Consider the following 14,137-nt stretch of genomic DNA (forward strand, 5'->3'; position numbering starts at 1 on the left):
ACGTACCTCCCTCAACTTTTGTACAATATGTCTGTCTTTGTTTTTTCCAGACACATTCCATAATTCCTGATATGCAATCTGTGCATTTTTCAAACTTGATTCCAAATTACTTGTCTTTCTCTGACAATCTATCAATTGTTGTTTTTGGGTTGTGTTTTCCTTACGCATCTCTAATTGTTGTGTGGCAGCCAATTGCCTTTCAAAAATCGAAGCACTTGTAACTGATTCTAATCGCTTAATTTCCTCATGTAAACCTTTATTTTCAAGAGATAATTTCTTACAATTTGCCCTTGTAAAATCATATCTTGTTTTCAATTTTTCAATAGTTTGCCTCATTGCTCTTATGCAATTAGCCTGTTTCACTTTCTTATGCTTTATTTTCCATTCCAAGACATACATTCCTGCTCTATAGTATTGTCTGGTTCATTACTGTCTTTTGTATAGGGTCCCTCCTTGCCATGTTTAAAAACATAGTCCATACTCCAGATTCTCCAGTCATCCATTTGATGACTGTCACTATTATCTTCTAAGATATTTGGAGTTGATCAGACTCCCAACAAAACACAAAACTAACAAAAAAACACCACTTTTTAGTTTTGTCTTGTTGTTACCAATGTTCCGTGTTTAAAGCTATGCTTAAGGAAGCAGAACATTTTATTTTGATTTATTGCACATTTAATTTAAACTTTTGTATGTGCTATTGGGCTTAACTGGAACTTATTGTCTGATTGTTCCTTATTTGTACCACATAATGTGGACAGTTAAATAAGAGGCTTATCCTATTGCCCCCTTATCATGACATATAAACCAAACAGTACAAACAAAGACAAAACAAGTGTAACAAATCCTCTCAAAAACAAACATAAAACATAAATCTGAGTATGCCCGTACCTGTTGAGAATACAAGTCAGTGTAATTAGTCCAATGAACGTTACTGGCACGTCATAACACTACACGATCTACTCATGAATTTTTTTAGGAATCCAGAGGTCCTCTTTCATACATTAAGTCCTAATAGTCAATACACTTTTATTTAAGCAGTCTTAACTAATTGTGTCCCCAATGTACATGAATTATGAAGAAGTCAAAAGTCCTCTTTCATACTTTACCCTTGATTCTCACTATGTTCTGAAAACTGCATACAAAACAATAAACCAGTAACTACTCACTAATGTACGTGGTTATATGTTCGATCTGAAGTCCTGATTCAAAGATTCTCCACACCGTCTGAGCCGAGAGTAGAAACAGTCTCCTTCTGTCTGCTTCATCCTGGTCCTCTGCAGGGGATACAGGCTGGCAAACAGGTTTCTCCGTAGTCAAGTATCAACCCCCCGGTATTTGGTAAAAAAAGTATCAGGAAACAGTCCGCAGTTGGCTGTTTGACGTAACTTAAAAAAGGATGGTAAGTAGATTCAAGAAAATGCACAGAGTCCTTTTCTTCAATCAGTTGTTAGGTTTATTGTAATATGAAGAGAGTCTGGTCCCAGGTACAGGACAAACAAAATACTTGTTCTTACAATTTTTGCATAACATTAAATACTCTTCTGTATAGATGGTCCACCTCCCCTTTCTCTGACACTTAACCAATAGCAAAGGTACAACACATTAGTCTGTTACCATATACTATATGTATTTAATTTAGTGTGTATGTGTGTGTGTGTCTGTGTGTGTAGTCTTGTGTGACAACCTCTGAACATGTGCATTCTTCAAACCCCTGGTGCACCAAAATGTCCATACATCTAGTTTTTGTCATCTTACTTGTTCATATTTCTCCATTTTGCTTGAGACCCTTTGAGTCCAGTGGCGTAATCTCTTATTCTCCCTAAGAACCTTTGGGTCCAACGCCAGTCCCTGGGAGCCTTTTAGCTCCTTTACGCTTTGCATTCCAAAACTGGCCCCTTCTGGTCGACAGCATTGTTATCTTGTTAGCTTGCATTCAATGTTGGGCAAGAGCTTGTAGACGCAACGTCTCTATCAATGGTTAGCAGTACATGCAATTTGAACCAAACAGTCTGCTATCTGCAATATTAGTCTCTTTTCAGAAAAGAACACCAGTATAGCTCTGCCAGTCCACATGCGTAGCAAACTGCTAATCAATTCTCGATCCATGTTTTCCAACAGTATCTGAGCATCTTATTAGCTTTTTTATAGCTTCCCAACATTCTCTAGATGAAGACATTTCTGAGTCAACAAAAACTCCTAGGTCTTTTTCACAGAGTCCTTCTTTAATTTCATTATCTCCCATATGCTACTTATAATGCACATTTTTATTTCCTGCATGCAGTACCTTACACTTTTCTCTATTGAATGTCATTTGCCATGTGTCTGCCCAGTTCTCAATCTTGTCTAGATCATTTTGAATGACCTTTGCTGCTGCAACAGTGTTTGCCACTCCTCCTATTTTTATGTCGTCTGCGAATTTAACATGTTTGATTACTATACAAGAAACTAAATCATTAATGTAGATTAGGAATAGCAGAGGACCTAATACTGATCCCTGTTGTACTCCACTGGTTACCACACTCCATTCTGAGGTTTCTCCTCTAATCAGTACTTTCTGTTTTCTACATGTTAACCACACCCTAATCCATGTACATGCCTTTCCTTGAATTCCTACTGTGTTCAGTTTGAGAATCAATCTTTTGTGCGGGACTTTGTCAAAAGCTTTCTGGAAATCTAAATAAACCATGTCATATGCTTTGCAATTATCCATTATCTATGTTGCATCCTCAAAAAAATCAAGCAGGTTAGTTAGACACGATCTCCCTTTCCTAAAACCATGATGACTGTCTCCCAGGATACTGTTACCATATAGGTAATTTTCCATTTTGGATCTTATTATAGTTTCCTTAAGTTTGCATATAATAGAAGGCAGGCTTATTGGTCTGTAGTTACCTGGTTCAGTTTTGTTTCCCTTTTTGTGGATCGGTATTACGTTTGCAATTTTCCAGTCTGTCGGTACCACCCCTCTGTCAAGAGACTGCTGCATGATCTTGGTTAGCGGTTTGTAAATAACTTTTCATTTCTTTGAGTACTACTGGGAGGATCTCATCCGGCCCAGGGGATTTGTTTATTTTAAGAGCTCCTAGTCCCTTTAACACTTCTGCCTCAGTTATGCTAAAGTTATTTAAAACTGGATAGGTAATGTCCGTATATCTCCTTTGTAAAAACTTGTGAAAAGTAATCATTTAATATATTTGCTATTTTTTTTCCTTCATCTATGATTTGGCCATTTGTCTCTCTTAGACATTTAATCTCCTCTTTGAATGTTCTCTTGCTGTTGTAATATTGGAAAAACATTTTGGAATTGGTTTTAGCCCCCTTAGCAATGTTCATTTCGATTTCTCTCTTGGCCTTTCTAACTTCCTTTTTGACTTGCGTTTGCGGTTCCATGTACTCTTTGTGTACCTTGTTTTTCGTCCCTTTTAAACGCTCTGTAAAGTGCCCTTTTTCGCTGAATATTTTTTTTAATTGATCTATTTAACCATTTTGGCAATTTAGTTTTACATTTAGATTTGTCTATTTTAGGGATGTAATTGTTTTGCGCCTCTAGTACTACATTTTTGAAGAACAGCCATCTTTTTTCTGTGGATGTTTTCTCTATTTTACTCCAATCTACTTCTGTTAGTCTCTGTTTCATACCTTCATAGTTTGCTTTTCTAAAATTGTAAACCTTAGCTTTAGTCATTACTTTTGGGGTTTTAAAAAGCACTTCAAATGAGACCATGTTGTGGTCTGAGTTTGCTAGTGGTTATCTGACCTCTGTTTTAGTTATTCTGTCTTTGTTATTTGAAAAGACTAAATCAAGGCATGCCTCCCCTCTAGTCGGTGCCTTGACAAATTGTGTTAGGAAGCAGTCACTTGTCATTTCCACCATTTCAATTTCATCCGTCGTGCTCCCCACTGGGTTCCCATTTTATATGGGGGAAGTTGAAATCCCCCATTAGTATGGCTTCTCTTTGCTACACGCATTTCTAATGTCATTATATAACAGATTAATCTGGTGGTCTATAGCATGCTCCTATTATTATGCCCTTTAAATTTATGTCCGTTATTATGACCCTGTGGTAGGGTGGTGGGTAATTTACTGACACAGGAGACAGACAGGTGGATTTGGCAACACCGCACAGGTTCCCAGTTTTATTTTCGGGGTGCTATTTTTAAGTTTATCCCGCAGATGGCGCTGTGGGTCCGTGGTCTGATTTATGTTGTTGAAGCTGACACCCTGGGATCCTTCAAGAAGCTGCTTGAAGAGATTCTGGGATCAATAAGCTACTAACAACCAAACGAGCAAGATGGACCGAATGGCCTCCTCTCGTTTGTAAACTTTCTTATGTTCTTATGTTCTTACCAACGATGGTAAACAGAACCACGGGCATACCAAGCGATGGTACACAATACCGGCGCCTTGCAGGTGCTCAAAGAAATAATAATGAAAACAGAAGGCAAAAATAACAAGGGAAAAAATAACACAATAACAAAACTACAAATAAAAGGTGCTGCACTCTGCAGCAGTATCCCGGTCGCCGCTGCCCGTGCGACCCGGATCTCTGTCCTACGCTGCCGGCTACCTAGCCTGCTCTGTTATACTTTTAAGGGGTCTGCCCAAGGGTTCCCTGCCCTCACTGTCTCGCTGTGACACTTTCGTGTCTTTTTCTCTCCCAGCTGGTTCTCGGTCCGCAACCAGCGTTTCCGCACTCTCAGCGCGTCTATAAGGGCAGACCTGAGGAAACAGCAGAACGTTATTTTATAGGACCAACAATCTCCCAAGACTCGCCTCTCAGCCATTCAGAGAGGGGGAAAGTCCACACCCCCACTTTCCCACCTCCCCGTGTCACTGCCATGACTCACAGGCGGTTGTTGGACGACTGCCGCCCTCTTCCTGCAGCCCTGTGAACACGCCAGCAGAGTCAGCACAGATCTCTCCCTGCTACAGACCCATACTGATTCTGCTTCATTTTCTTTGTCCAGGTTTAACACCTGGGCTTCAAGACTGTTTCTTATGTATAGCACTACCCCTCCTCCTCTTCTTTCCTGCCTGTCTTTCCTCTACAGTGTATACCCACAAATATTATATTTGTCACCATCACTCTCAGACAACCAAGTTTCTGTAACACCTGTTACATCATAGTTACTTGTTAGTGCAGTACCTTCAAGTTCAAAAATTTTGTTTCTGATACTTCTAGCATTTAGATAAATACATTTAATGGCTGTCTTACCCTAGTTGTTGTCCTTGTTTTGATGCGGTCTCCCTTCTGTTTTTTTTGTTGATTTCTCCCCCCTTCCTTTCTAGTTTAAATGCTTCTGAACCTTCTCGAGGATCTTTTCTCCAAGTAGATTGGTTCCCTTTTTATTTAAGTGCAGTCCGTCCAGTCTATAGAGATAGTCCTTGTTGTTCAATGTGGTCCAATGATCAAGATAGGTGAAGCCTTCCCGTGTGCACCACGTCTTCAGCCATGTGTTTTAGATTCATTATTTCCAGCTGTCCATATGGTCCTTTGCAAGGTGCCGGCAGTATCCCAGAAAATACCACAGTTTTGGTCTTGTCTTTTAATTTCCTTCCTAGCGCTCTGAATTTGTTTTGCAGAGATTTCGTATGTCTCTTCCAATGTTGTTTGTACCGATGTGGACGACTACTACCGGGTCATCTCCTGTTCGTTCTAGGCGCCTGTCCACGTTCTCAGTTATGTGGGTGACCGAGGCTCCCGGAAGGCAGCACACTGTTGTAGTAAGGGGGTCCAAACTGCGAATTGAACTTGCTGTGTTTCTCAATATGGAGTCCCCAACAATCATGACCTCCCTTTTTTGCTGTCTGGTCACCACTGTTAATAGGGTCCTGGAAGTTTAGTTTCTTCTGCAGTTGTCAACCTGCTTTCAAACTGCATCTAAACTGCTCTGCACTTTTCCACGCCTGTACTTCTCCCACGCTGTCACTGGGAAGACTGTCTCGTTTATAGCTGCATTGTTCTGCTGTGCTGTTGGCTCCTCCCCTCCCCTCGTGTCTCAGAACAGCGCTGAATTTTGTTATCAGAAAAACACATGCAACTGTTTGACTTTGAGCTGCAGTGTTTTCCCAATGTCCTGTGTTTTCTGATTAAAGCAATTAGATGTAATTTCTCCTTACTGCTTCTAAACTGCTCTGCACTTTTCCACACCTGTACCTCTCTCATGCTGACGCTTCCACTCATAGTACTCATGATTGTTGGTGTCTGTGTAAAACATCTGAAATCAGTATACAGTTTGATAAAGATTAGCGCAATTGTATTAAACTTTTTTTTGTTTTGTTTTAATAGCATACCCTTCTCAGTATTATTTTAGCATGATTGCCTTTTTTCAGTGAAGGGCACAAAAACAAATGGACAAAAATATAAAGTGATTTTTATCAAACCTACTGCTCAATAATGTGTAACTTCCAAAAATAATATTGAGAAAAAGTAGGACAGCTCTTCAAAGTGAATTATATATACCATTAGTTTTTCAATGGCTTTCTTTTCTTAAATTGTTTAAAATTACTTTGTTAAAATCATATACTTCTCTGTCATACATAAATGAAAGTCATTAAAACCAGCAAGCACAGGCTATCAGCAGACTGCTAAAAATGTACAGACTTGATGGAACAGCCAGTATTGCATCCCTGCAAGATTCAAGTACAGGTACTGCACTGGATCATAAGAAACCTGCAGCTTCACAAAACAGAGAAAGGGAGCTAGGCCAGCCATCATGTTTGTAGCTGTGAAATGTCAGTACAGAAGCACAAAACAAATCTGTTATTGAACTTACATACATGTCTATTGTTAAACGATTTTAAAGTAAATGGAACCATTTTATATTTAAGTATTTATTTCTATTGAAATTATTTAAATACTGTGTGATAATGAATTTATCTACACATTTTAAATTTCTGTGCACCATTAAGCAAATTCATGTCAATAAGACTTTGCTTTAAATTATTTCTTGGAAGATACAGGAGCTTGCAACATTTTGGTTAAATATTAGTTTCTTTTGTTCAGTTCTGGGTGAAAACACAATGGTTTGGATTCCTCATACCGTCCCAGACTTCTGAGGTAATCCATAGACATGCAGAATAAAGGTTAGATCTATATTGCTCACCATAAAGACTTATCAAGCATATAAGATATTATAGTAGTCATTTTAAGGCAAACCTTTAGAAAGGAAATAACATTTACCACAAAATGTTGAAAATTGAGTATTCAAAAACTTTAAAATTAAAATTTACAATTTAAAGAACATTGTCATTATGGTAAGAAAGAGCTCATATTTTATTTAAAGATCAAATTGCAGGGTTCTGAAACACATAGCATAATACGATCTCACATGCTGCTACAACTGTTTGAATATACCTGTTATTTCTCTTTCCACTGTTAACATCCTGACTACTGTCTGTTCCAAGGGCTTTCTCAAGATGGCTGCTAAGTGCACTCCTGTACTGATCAGGGGTGAGTCCTTTGGTACTCGTTCCTGCGGCAAATCTTTTACAAATCGGGTTTTCTACAACTAAGCAACCAATAAGCCAAAGGAAAGCGCTGAAATCAATAAATCATAAAGAATGTAATTACGAAAAAAATGAAGACAATCATTTAGAGAGGAGGCTTCATTATGAAAGAGAGAAAAAAAAGTAACTTTTTGCCTTTTTTTGCATCAGTTTTCCAGACTTGCAGATAAAGCAGCAGCTTTATTTGTTGTGAACTCAATATTTCGTTTACATCATATCCAGTCGCACATGAAGATGTCCCGATGGATACGGATTGTTCGAATTGTCTAACTTTTTGATTTAGGATCCGATGTGTTCTGGTCAAAAACGCCGTTCACAATCTTTCCAGGACTTGTTGGTATCACTCAGCAAGATTGGCGCTGACTTGGGAGAGGTGACACAAGCGAAACGCTCCAAGTAGGATTGTTATTATTTTGTGTTATGTATATTGTTTTAATAGTGTTTATTACTATAGGGATGGGAATTTCAAACAGTTTTCTATTTGAATACACAGTGTGCAACCTTTTTGTGTATTCGATTACCCGAACTCTGGTCCCTAACGCAACCAAGAGTAAAAGGCAAATGCGTGTGCACTAAGCAGACAGCATAAGCCGGTAAAGTTTAGCCGGGTTCACAAAGTGTTCAATGTCCAAGACAAGATTTCTTCGCTCTGTACCCTATTTCCTTAGGCACAAGTTTTCTTTTGTTCACTGAATTAAAATACACGGAACTCAATGAGCAGCAACGTCACAGCGCGTATCTCTTCCAATTAAAGCAACAGTAGCATAATATTGTGCAAACCACCAAATAATTTCTGCTGTAGTGTATTCAGAATAAAAGACCCATTATATAACAACCTACATATTATACATCTGTTTAATTCTAACAAATATTTATAACAATCTTAGTATAAATATTGTAACCTGGCCAAAATAGAATACATGGCAACATTACTAATTACAACTAGCCATCAAGTACTGACATCAGATGATTTGAAGTCAAGTTACTATGTTTATTCAATAACCTGTAAATAATTCAAAACAAGGAACACTTGCTATATATATGTTAAGTATGTTAAGTTACATCTTGCCTACTCTGGAAGAAATTATGCCAAAACTAGCTGGGGCTACAGTCTTTTCAAGCTTAGGTGCCTCAAGTGGATTTTGGAAAATCCCTTTGGACGAGTCAAGTACAAAACTGACCACCTTTACCCTTATAACCTTGGACTGACCAAGTGCCCAATAAGGATGGTGGCCAGGGATCAGTTCAGCAATTCAAAACAAGGTCGCTTCTTGTCTGCAGTGCCATATTGCAAGACCGGATGATGACTGCTGCGGATTTGTGCGAGATGAAAGGTCAACAGTACTCGATTGTAATGGACTATTTTCCATATTTCCATATTTATATTCTGCAGTGCTTACGGGTTTGTACACAAATCATTAAGTCCATACCAGTCCCAAGCAAATGGGCTGCAGAGAGAGCAGTCCAGACTGTCAAGAAGATTGTGTCATCTACTGGTAGAGTTACATGTATAATGTAATTAATGCTGTTATTGTGTAAGCTAATAAAGTTAGTTGAGCTTTGAACTGAAAAAAAAAAGTTGTGCCTGTGTTTTTCCTGGCTACCCAGGCTGGTTTACACCAGCACAATGCTTGTTTTGTTCCATGTCTATTTTGGCCACTGTGCTGTTTTTGTTTGTTTAAATCTTTTTATTGACAATAAACTTGCACAAGAGCGCTTCAAACCTTCCACTACTGCGCGTCTCTTCCTGGTCTGATGTCACCACAAGCCTATCTGTGACAGGCCCTTGGTGTTAATCTGCTCCACTGCAGATCTGCACTGCCCTCATGCCGAGAGGACAGTGTGTGTGTCAGGCAGGATGAAGACAACCAGATGGTTGTATATACATACTGCTATATTAGCTAGTACTTTCCAACAACCAATCACAAGACACACACACCCGAGCCTGTCACAAGTGTTCTGCTTGTGCCAACTGCCTATTATATTTCTACCATTGCTCGGTACAGTAACTATAAGAGGCGTGTAGAGTTCCGTTTGTTTCTATAAGAGGCGTGTAGAGTTCCGTTTGTTTCTATAAGAGGCATGTAGAGTTCCGTTTGTTTCTATAAGAGGCGTGTAGAGTTCCGTTTGTTTCTATAAGAGGCGTGTAGAGTTCCGTTTGTTTCTATAAGAGGCGTGTAGAGTTCTGTTTGTTTCAGCTATTCCTCCATTTTTTAAAGCGCTCATATGAAAGCTACAGTTTATGGTTTAGTGCAGTACAACAGAAATAACAGCGGCTATTAATTCTTGCCAGCACATGTAACCCTTCCCAACCCCACTGTAAACTCACACTATAAGAGTGGTTATCAGCAGAACAAAACACGCACGCAGACAAACTGAACTGCCCATATCAGCTCATCACAGTGATTACAAAGGAAGATACTGACAACATGCCCCACATGTCATCCAGTTCCTATCCAGTTTTAAATAACTTTAGCATAACTGAGGCAGAAGTGTTAAAGGGACTAGGAGCTCTTAAAATAAACAAATCCCCTGGGCCGGATGAGATCCTCCCAGTAGTACTCAAAGAAATGAAAGAAGTAATTTACAAACCGCTAACCAAGATCATGCAGCAGTCTCTTGACACAGGGGTGGTACCGACAGACTGGAAAATTGCAAACGTAATACAGATCCACAAAAAGGGAAACAAAACTGAACCAGGTAACTACAGACCAGTAAGCCTGACTTCTATTATATGCAAACTTATGGAAACTATAATAAGAGCCAAAATGGAAAATTATCTATATGGTAACAGGGTACTGGGAGACAGTCAACATGGTTTTAGGAAAGGGAGATCGTGCCTAACTAACTTGCTTGATTTTTTTGAGGATGCAACATCGATAATGGATAATTGCAAAGCATATGACATGGTTTATTTAGATTTCCAGAAAGCTTTTGACAAAGTCCCGCACAAAAGATTAATTCTCAAACTGAACGCAGTTGGGATTCAGGGAAACACATGTACATGGATTAGGGAGTGGTTAACTTGTAGAAAACAGAAAGTACTGATTAGAGGAAAAACCTCAGAATGGAGTGTGGTAACCAGCGGTGTACCACAGGGATCAGTATTAGGTCCTCTGCTATTCCTAATCTACATTAATGATTTAGATTCTGGTATAGTAAGCAAACTTGTTAAATTTGCAGACGACACAAAAGTAGGAGGAGTGGCAAACACTGTTGCAGCAGCAAAGGTCATTCAAAATGATCTAGACAAGATTCAGAACTGGGCAGACACATGGCAAATGACATTTAATAGAGAAAAGTGTAAGGTACTGCACGCAGGAAATAAAAATGTACATTATAAATATCATATGGGAGATATTGAAATTGGAGAAGGAATCTATGAAAAAGACCTAGGAGTTTTTGTTGACTCAGAAATGTCTTCATCTAGGCAATGTGGGGAAGCTATAAAAAAGGCTAACAAGATACTCGGATACATTGTGAAAAGTGTTGAATTTAAATCAAGGGAAGTAATGTTAAAACTGTACAATGCACTTGTAAGACCTCATCTTGAATATTGTGTGCAGTTCTGGTCACCTCGCTATAAAAAAGATATTGCTGCTCTAGAAAGAGTGCAAAGAAGAGCGACCAGAATTATTCCGGGCTTAAAAGGTATGTCATATGCAGACAGGCTAAAAGAATTGAATCTGTTCAGTCTTGAACAAAGAAGACTACGTGGCGACCTAATTCAAGCATTCAAAATTCTAAAAGGTATTGACAGTGTCGACGCAAGGGACTTTTTCAGCCTGAAAAAAGAAACAAGGACCAGGGGTCACAAATGGAGTTTAGAAAAAGGGGCATTCAGAACAGAAAATAGGAGACACTTTTTTACACAGAGAATTGTGAGGGTCTGGAATCAACTCCCCAGTAATGTTGTTGAAGCTGACACCCTGGGATCCTTCAAGAAGCTGCTTGATGAGATTTTGGGATCAATAAGCTACTAACAACCAAACGAGCAAGATGGGCCGAATGGCCTCCTCTCGTTTGTAAACATTCTTATGTTCTTATGTTCTCAGACATAACCCTAACCAACCCCACAAGAGAGGATGTCATCAGTACAAACACACAGACAAACTCAACTGCTCATCAATGTGACGGCTCAGACAAAAATTCATGTCATTTTTTAAAATTTCAAAATCTAAAAGGTACATTTAGATAATTCTTATTTTCAGATTCATATTGGCATCACTTTAAACCCTCAGGTGTAACAGCTTTCATTAGCAGTGTGCTTACATGCTTTCACCTTCATCTGCTGCCTGTCTGTGCTTCTGTTCAGCTCGCAAACTCTCCTTTAGAAATGGACAAAAAGTGTCTTACACTGGAACAGAACATGAAAACCAGACTCTAAAACAGCAGAATCTGCAAAGGCAAAGAAATGTCCTTTGTTTAATAATTCTCTTCCGCTTCAGTTTCAATCAGATCGAATAGCGCCAATGAACAAGTCAAAGCACATCTCCTGGTTTTACTTTACTGTTGCCTGCCAAGTTTAGCACCTGAGAAACACACCCACAGTTAATAAAAAGACACTCCTCAAAGCACAAAGTAAGAGCTTCACTGACAGGGAATAGGCTTTGAGTGAAAACAATATGGTAAGGGCACTGAGTATGAAACTTTTACTCCCTTTAACTGGTTTAATAGATTTAAATACTGTGTTTTGTTAAGCCTGTTCTGATTAGTTAAATAAAATTGGATATGAATTACACTTGATGATGCTTTCTCTTTAACTCCAGAAGGAAGAGTACAATTGATTTCTATGAAAACTATCCTCGTCTGAGTCTCAGAGAAGCAGCCTTCATTCCAACACAGTGATGGGCAGAGAGCTGCAGAGTCTATCCCAGGACACCACAGCCTTCACACCAGCACAGTGATGGGGCAGGGAGCTGCAGAGTCCATCCCAGGACACCACAGCCTTCACACCAGCACAGTGATGGGGCAGGGAGCTGCAGAGTCCATCCCAGGACACCACAGCCTTCACACCAGCACAGTGATGGGGCAGGGAGCTGCAGAGTCCATCCCAGGACACCACAGCCTTCACACCAGCACAGTGATGGGGCAGGAACTATCCTCGTCTGAGTCTCAGAGAAGCAGCCTTCATTCCAACACAGTGATGGGCAGAGAGCTGCAGAGTCTATCCCAGGACACCACAGCCTTCACACCAGCACAGTGATGGGCAGGGAGCTGCAGAGTCCATCCCAGGACACCACAGCCTTCACACCAGCACAGTGATGAGGCAGGGAGCTGCAGTCGAGTCCATCCCAGGACATCACAGCCCTCACACCAGCACAGTGATGGGGCAGGGAGCTGCAGAGTCTATCCCAGGACACTATGTAGGGGGTTATTTTACATGGTTATAAATCTGTTTTGCTATAATTCTCTGCCACTTAATCAATATGTATTGCTATCACACAGTCTCTGCCCACTTAATATTTATTTTGGGGGGAGAAAGCACGGATAAGATAAATGCCAGTGCATTCCGGTACAAAAACTAGTTTGATGATCTGTCTAATCGGTCCTCTTATCTTTCTAACAATAAATACAATTTGAGTAAATCCAACAGAAGAGGGAGCCACCCCTCAAGAAGATCCACCAGAAGCAGCAGCTTTACCTTTTTATACAACAATATGCATGTTGTTCACCAATTAGCTAATTTATCAAAGCATCCCGCCCAAGCCAACCCTCCCTCTAACTTTAAACCAACAGGGTTTTGAGTACATGTGGCAGGGGACCCCTGCACGGGAAAATGGGTTTGTTTGTGTGTTTTTGTAATTATGTTTAATTAAATAATTGTTTGCTAGTGGATGCTCGATTGAGACTTACTGCCTGCTGTGCTTGGTTGATGGGAAGGGCATCAAGTGATTTGCTGTGCTGATCCTCAATCAGCAGATGGACGGGTCTTGACCGAGTGTCTGTCAGTTTAAAAACTTCCACTTGTGATTGGTTGAGGCTGCTGCACGGCCTTGAGACACCCTGTCACATGACAATATTGAAAAGCAGCGATATTTACTTTATAAAGTAACACCTTCCCATCATGTTAACACTGAACACTTACTTTTCAGAATTGCCAGTCTGCTTGTATTGAGTGATGTCGGGGGTACCATCAGGAATGCTTTATGAGCACAAAAGGCTTCATTTCAGAAACTCCTTTCTTTGTCTCTGTGATTGGGATGGAGGGATTGCATACTGATGGGTATTTCATTCTGGCAGAAACTCCTGCCTTTCACTTAGTGTGAACCTGCAGGTATTGAGACTGAACCTTTGTAATACATAAATGAACCTGTAGATACCAGTCTCAGCACAGTTGTTATTTCAGATAGTCCTGTATTGTTAGAATGAAGCTGTCTGGAGATACCAGTCTCAGTGTTATTTCAGATAGTCTTGTATTGTTAGAATGAAGCTGTCTGGAGATACCAGTCTCAGTGTTATTTCAGATAGTCTTGTATTGTTAGAATGAAGCTGTCTGGTGATACCAGTCTCAGTGTTATTTCAGATAGTCTTGTATTGTTAGAATGAAGCTGTCTGGAGATACCAGTCTCAGTGTTATTTCAGATAGTCTTGTATTGTTAGAATGAAGCTGTCTGGAGATAC

General features: G+C 39.7%; 1 long non-coding RNA gene across 1 annotated transcript; it reads left to right on the top strand.

The window, feature by feature from the left end:
* Positions 1–12,037: 12,037 nt before the first annotated feature.
* On the top strand, positions 12,038–13,346 carry LOC121320219. Its single transcript, XR_005950796.1, has 2 exons — positions 12,038–12,141; positions 12,283–13,346. It is a non-coding gene; the product is annotated as an uncharacterized LOC121320219 (long non-coding RNA).
* Positions 13,347–14,137: the final 791 nt, after the last annotated feature.

Source organism: Polyodon spathula, chromosome 8 (assembly GCF_017654505.1).
Source record: "Polyodon spathula isolate WHYD16114869_AA chromosome 8, ASM1765450v1, whole genome shotgun sequence".
Taxonomy (NCBI): domain Eukaryota; kingdom Metazoa; phylum Chordata; class Actinopteri; order Acipenseriformes; family Polyodontidae; genus Polyodon; species Polyodon spathula.